Source organism: Meriones unguiculatus, chromosome 8 (assembly GCF_030254825.1).
Source record: "Meriones unguiculatus strain TT.TT164.6M chromosome 8, Bangor_MerUng_6.1, whole genome shotgun sequence".
Classification (NCBI taxonomy): Eukaryota; Metazoa; Chordata; class Mammalia; order Rodentia; family Muridae; genus Meriones; species Meriones unguiculatus.
Genome location: NC_083356.1, coordinates 22,890,324 through 22,897,451, shown reverse-complemented (window position 1 = coordinate 22,897,451; position 7,128 = coordinate 22,890,324). Strand labels below are relative to the sequence as shown.

Here is a 7,128-nt window from a genome sequence, read left to right as displayed (position 1 = left end):
TGAGGAACCGGTAACGAATGCACGCTGTCACTCAGCTCCTTTTTTCCGTTACCACCGGCCCACGGGTTGGTGCCACCCACAGTGGGCTGATCTTCCCACCTCAACCAACATGATCATGACAAACCCCTGTACACACGCTCGGAGACCTTTCCTCCAAATGATTCTGTCACGTTGACAGCGAACACAGACCATCACAAAGTGCCATCTGTTTCACAGAGTCCCACCTCGCTTTTCCCAGTGAATGGCAGTCAGGACATCTCATGTGCCAAGACCGCCGCCTGCAAGCCAAATCCTGGTCTGCCCACCCACTCAGGAGCCGGTGTGAGCCTGCCTCAGTTACCCCAGTTCTAAGCCTTTACATGCAACAGGGGGAAACCTGCCTCTCTTAAACTCCCTCAAGACTGGCCTAGTTGTGGAGGAGCCTCTGCTCTTCCATCTATATTGTGGAATACGCTTGAGCAAACAGCGTAAAAATCCCCGGCTGTCCTGCATTCAGCCTACAGCAGTGAGCAGGGACCTGACATCATATTCCATTTGCCTGCCTGTTAGTATCCTCTCTTTCTCCCTTTTATCTTTCAATAAAGTTTTACCATTTCCTCCCCAAAAGGTCATGCACATTTTTCAAAAGATTTATTTCTTGATTCCTTATTACTCTCGGCACTATTGTAGCTAATAATTTTCAAATTGAATTTCCTAGCTGCTCCCTGTACGTAGGGGAAATGCCAGCCTTTGCATATTGGATTTATGCACGTGGAAGCCTGGGCGGAAAGTCTTGTGTCTGCTTTTTAAACTTTTTTTTTTTTTAAAAAACATGTATTTGTGTCTGTGCCCACACATGCATCTATGGGGGTCAGAGGACAACTTGTGAGAGTGGGTTCTCTCCTTCCACTGTGGGGGACCAAACATGGGTCATCAGATTTGGCAGTAAGCACCTTTACTCCCTGAACCTTCTCACCAGCCTTTGCTACAGCTTGCTTTGAGATTCGCTAACAAACCTAACAGTGACTTGCCAACAGTTTATCACTAGTAAAAAATAATTTTAATACCTCCTAATGTTGTGATATCCATGCCTTGCCTTGTCTAGGCTCTTCATAGAAGGGCTGCATAAGCCCACAGTGCCGGGCGTGGAACCTCAGTACGGGCTTGAACACGGCACTTCTGATGTCTTAACAGGAAGCATAGGAGGTCTGTTGCCCATTAAAGACGCTCAATCCTGTTGGTGACAGTGGCTTTGGTTTCTCTCCAGTTTCATTTCACTGAACACTTTTCCACATGAGCGGAGACGTTACAGATGACAGGACTGCATTTTCTAATGTCCCGTCACCCTGCTTAGTCAGTCCTGACGGTCCGCTTGACTGTTCCCAGCCAGTCTCCGATTCGCACAACACTCTTCCTCCACACGTGCTCACAGGCGGGAACCTGCACACACATGTAAACACACATGTACCTGCACACATACACATGTGCACACCCACACTCACACACAACTTACCGGTTTTGACATATTTATATGTGTCATTTTAGGTCTTGCCCCTAGGCCTCTTAGAGTTGTGATTTTCTTTTTCTTAAGGTCAGGGGAAGGCCGCTGCCTCACTGCAATGCTTTTCTCACAAAAGACCAGGCACCATGCCCCACTGACTCCTGCTGGGGTGACAGGCGTGAGTGCCTGCCTTTTGGAAGTCCTAGTTAGTGCCTGTGAGTTGACTCTACACCATCTGCCGTGAGAAGCGCTCGCTGGGGCTGTCCAGTCTCTCATAATGGCACAAAGAACACCCTGTCTGGCTAGAACTCGCTACCAAGGCCACGTGCCAAATCTCCGCCAGGAAGGTAGCTCGGCCCCAGCTCCTGTCCAGTCTTTGCTACCTAAACCCTGAGGTGACGTCATCAGGCACACACACACAGCTTTAGGATTGTTACACCTCCCTAAAATAGTCACCATAAACAGCCAACTGAAGTCTTTGTCTCCAGACCGATGCTTAAATTGTTGTGAAAATAAGAGGTTTTAAAAACACCATTTCGGGCAGAGGAGATGGCTGAGTGGGTAGAAGGCTTGCCACACAGCGTGGGAACCTGAACTCAGATCTTCAGAGCGCACACAAAAGCCAGGCAGAGTAGGGCAATTCTGCTATGCAGATGGGAGGCGGAAGAAGGAAGCTCACTGCCGGCTAGCCTGGCACACAAGCAGTTAACAAGAGGCTTTGCCTTGTTAACTGCCCATGCAGGAGACTCCCTCAGGTCTGACTCCCTCACTTGCCTTGTGACCTCCAAACAGGCACCACGGCACATGTTCCCCCACACACACACTCATGCACAGTACACACGCACGCACACACACACACACACCCCACACACAGACAGAGAGGGAGAGATTAAAAAAATAAATAAATAGGGCTGGCAAGATGGCTCAGTGGGTAAAGGCGATTGTTGTCAAGGTTGTCAAGCCTGATGATCTGAGTTCAATCTCCAGAACCCACACAAGGTGGAAGAAAAATGGTGGCCCCACCCAAAAAGAGTTGTCCCCTAACCTCCAAACTCACATATGGCATACACAGGCACACACACATAACGAAAAAATAGTTTTGTTTTTTAGTTTTTTATGTGCATTGGTGTTTTGCCTATATGCATGCCTGTGTGAGAATGTCAGATCCTCTGCAACTGTGAGCTGCCATGGGGTGCTGGGGCTTGAACCCTGGTCCTCTGGAAGAGCAGCCAGTACTCTCAATCGCTGAGCCGTCTCTCCAGCCCCAGATACAAATAATTTTTAAATGTAATCATTAAAAAATAAACTTTTTTAAAAATGGAAAGCTGCCTTCTGCCCTAACCCTGATAGGCGTGAGATAGAGTTAGGGCTTGGTGGTATACGGACCAGGGTCCCCTCTGTCCTGAACGATCAATCCAAAGAATAAAGGAATGACAGCGGGCAGCTCTGGGCGGGCAGTAGCCTGGCAGGACCTTCCTCAGAGAGACTGGGCTGTTCCTCCTCACCCCACTATGGCTCGGTGGGCCTCCCTAAGCCACTCAGCCGTTCCAGGCACTGCTTCCCCTCCATGGCTGAGCAGGAGACCTGAGAGGCTCCACTAATGATCAATGATGCACACACGGATAAATGTGTGTATGAATGGATGAACGGCTAGACTGATACACGGAAGAATGGATGCATGGATGTACGGATGAGTGGATAGACGATCCCCAGATGGCTGCATGGGTGGCTAGATGGATGTGGGGATGCATGGAGGAATGGATGGGTGCCATGGATGGGCCAAGGAATGAATGGCTGTACAAATGCTGGATACACACGTGTATGTTTATATGGGTGGAGGAATGGATGGATGGGGCAGATGGATGGGACATGGATGGATGGATTCATTCCTGGACGGATAGACAGAGAGATGGATGAATGGATACTGGATGCACAGATGGATGAATGGATGGGTGGGTGCACAGAGATGTGGATGAATGCGTGAATGCATGGATGGATGGATGGATGGAACACTCCTCTTCTGGGTATATCAACTCCCTATCTGTTGTGTTTGCTGCTCCAGAGGTCCCCAGCTTTTTCTGCTCTCTGAGGCTGGTTCAGTGTGCGGCTCTGAGACCTTGCCTCACTCAACCTTAGGCACCCCATTCAGCCATCCAGTACCCCAGCTGAACACTAAGCAACACGCTTAAAAGGTTTTCTTGTTGTTGTTGTTTGAGACAGGCTTTCTCTGTATGGTCTTGACTGTCCTAGGCTTGCATTATAGACCAGGCTGGCCTTGAACTCACAGATATCTGCCTGCCTCTGCCTCCCTGAGATTAGCTGGGATCACAGGTGTGCGCCACCGTGCCCAGCTGTGTTTAAAAGTGTTTTAAAGCTTTAGGTGACATTCTGATACTTCCCTATTACATTTGACAGAAAAAATATCTGCACACAGTCCAAACTCAAAAGAACTTAAAGGGCTTGTGTTAAGAAAGCCTTCTGGGGGTTGGAGGGAAGGTTCAGGGGTTAAGGGAGAGCATAGCTCCCTCAGGGGAACCTTTTCTGTTTCCACTAGCTCTGGCTCCTGTCCCTGCCATCTGGCTTCCCTTATCAGGTGACCTCCATGGCTGATTCCTCCTGTCCTCTCTGGGCTAATCCAGGAGAATAAAGCATTCTTTACTTCCTCTTTTTACTGTCCTCCTCACCTCCTCGGCTTCTATTATTCACCCTGATCTTTGTTCCCTGTTTGTGACTAGCTTCCTCTCTTCACCGCCCCAAGTACCAGCGTGGGAACGGCTGAAGAGTTCCCGCTGGGCGAGGAGCAGGAGCTCTCGCCTCTGCAGGGCCACAGATGTGCGCATGCGCTTTCTGGCAGGTGTGGCCTTTGGAGGCTGCTCCCCCCCCCCCCCCCCCCGTCTTCTGGGTCATTGGGTTGGGCGCAGGGTCCAGGGCTCATTCAGGCTCCTGCAGGCTTTTGCCCCTTCCTCTTCCCTCTCACCAACTCAAAGATTCAGGCGCGGCTGTTTCTGACAGTCGGGCAGGCAAAAAAGAAAGAAAATAAGAGTGGGTTGATGGTGATTTGCATTCGGCTTCCTCTGAGCTAGCATCTTTCCAGCCCGCTTGGAGCTCACCCAGTTTCCTTTCTCCTCCACCGCAGCGTTTTCTCATGATTTGCCCTTCATAGGCTTTACGTTGGTTTTCCCCACACTGATTTCCTTACTAGGGAAATTAGCTTTTTCCACCGTGAATGCCAGGCAGGATTCTAGCTTCATGGACAGGGGGCTAGCTAACCTATCTCTTCCTTCATGGTTTCTGGGTGGGAGCTTCTGCCATTCTGGGTCTTGTTTCAGGAACAGCCTTCTCTGATTTCCTCTACCAGATTTCCTGGATTAACATTTCACACTTGCTTGCCTGGGACAGCTCATATCATCCATCCATGCCAGTACATCCTACTTCCTATTTTTCCAGATGGCCACCCATTAGCCAGCCGTTCAGCTTTGGTGACGTATGTCTTCACAATGACAAGCTTCCTACCTCCTACTAAACCACATTTAATGTCAGGCTGGCTTAGGCTATTGTTCTTCATACTTTTTCCTTCTGAGTCCCAGCACTCAGGACTCTCCTGGCCCTTAAAGTGTCTCTCCCTTAAATAGCTCATTTCCGTTTTGAGGTGGGGGTTAGGTGTGGGGAGCAAGTTGTCAGCATAAGCACAGGCTAGCCTCAAACTCAGTATTCTACTCAGTGTCCCAGGTGCTGGGATTATAGGCGTGGGCCTCCATAGGCCTGGCTGGTTTACAACCACCTTAACTCCAGTTCTGGGGGCACCAGAACTCTCCTCAGATCATCAGGGGTACCTTCATACACACACAATACCCCACCACCACCTCAGGCACATCACTTAAAAACAGCAAACCCAACCCCTTTAATAGGTAATAAAGCTTTTCTGCCAGGAGGGCTTGGACCTGGGGAGAGCGAGCTTTGAGGTTTTGGGGGCTGTGAGCCTCCCTGTGAAGGCTGCCCTCACAATTGAGGGCTGTCCTACTGGCCCTGTTAACTCCCCCAAGTAACTGCCTCCTGCTTTCCTTCCCCAGCCTCTAGCCAGACCCTGGGACAGGCGCTTACACAGTACCCTGCCTTTTCGCAGCAACCCTGTCCCTATTTCCTGCCTACTTCTCCAAGACAGAATCGAATGCCCTTGCTTATTTACTCCTCACTATTACTCCAGCCTCAGGCCAGAAGGTGGCCTGGAGGCAACAGCCCCAGTCTCAATCCGTCTAGCGGCCTGGAAGCCCACACGAGCGCTCCAGGGGCACGATGAAGCTGGGAACCCGCTGGCTCTTGCCTGTGTGCCGAGTGGAGGCCTGGTGCCTGCCTAGTGCCCAGCGCGTCCCTCCCTGCTTCCAACCACAGAGGTGCCGGGGCAGGGTGAGCCTTGGAATGAAGGAGAGGAAGGGGCCTGAAAGGAACGCAGATTGGTCCCCTGCCAGCAAACCCCACGTGCATTGCCTAACTGACAAGCTGTGTGGCTCCTGCAGCATGTTTAAACAGGCTCGAGCCTGTCCATTTGGACAAAGCGACATCTCTGTTCCAGAGAGCTTCCTGGGAAACAGACGGACAGTGTCTAAAGAACCTCACTGGGAAAGGGAGAAGTGGAGATGGAGGAGCCGGCAAAGGAAAGTGGGGATTCAGCTGGAGCTCTCGGGGGTGTCTCCAAGACCACTAAGGATGAGGTAAAGCTGAAACGAATCGCACAGGGCTCATAGCACCAAGTTGTGGAAACACTCTTGATGGTCTTCTTTTTTTTTTTTTTTTTTTTTTGGCTCAAACCGACAAACTGCAGGATGTGAATTCCGCTCGCGCCCTCTGGTGGCTGTATGAGGAATAGGCGCGGGGGTGAGGCAGAAGTCGGAGAAAGGCCCCGCCTACCACGGGGCGGGGATAGGGATGAGCAGCAACCGAGGAGATGTGTCGAATGTGTGATGCCCACAGACTAAAATACGTGTTCTACAGCCTGCGGGACTTGAGAGTAGTAGAATCTCCTATCCGGTGCCCAAAATGCCAGGGTGACTGGAGAGCTGGCACTTGCTGCCAAGCATGACTACTTGGGTTCCACGCCCAGGACCCACAAAATGGAGAAAAGGAGCTGACCCCCTGCACGCATGCACGCACACACACAATAATAATAATAATAAAATTAAAGTGTAATATATGTTCCGGGATCATTTTTTAGCAATGTGGCGGGTGCAGGCTCGGCGTCGCTTAGCTAGGTGAGGGGAGGGTCATGCCCCAGAGGAGCTGTTCTGTCCAGGACCTGCCAGGAGCCTGGAGAAAGAGGAGGGTCCAAGCCAGAGCGGCAGTGTGGACCTGCCCCTTGCCATACTCCAGGGACTGAGCGTGAGACAGAGGGCTGGCTGGGTGGGCTTTTGATTGATCGATTGACCGATATGAACTGGCGTAACTCTTAGCGATTACTTTAACACACATACACACAGTTACAGGGAGGTAACGCTGAACAAATAAGAATCATATGCGTTTACCCCGCCTGCTGGGGTATTCCGATACGTGCACACACTTGTGACACGATGAAATCGAACGAACGGCCGCGTCCATCGCCCCCGTGGCTTTTTGTTTCGTCTTGTCGGCAGCTTCTGACAGAAGGGCGCGTGTTG

At 50.9% G+C, this 7,128-nt stretch overlaps 1 long non-coding RNA gene across 1 annotated transcript; it reads left to right on the top strand.

Annotated features, from left to right (window-relative positions):
• The first annotated feature begins 5,746 nt into the window (after window positions 1–5,746).
• Window positions 5,747–6,668, top strand: LOC132655999 (uncharacterized). Its single transcript, XR_009593955.1, has 2 exons — window positions 5,747–6,189; window positions 6,300–6,668. It is a non-coding gene; the product is annotated as an uncharacterized LOC132655999 (long non-coding RNA).
• Window positions 6,669–7,128: the final 460 nt, after the last annotated feature.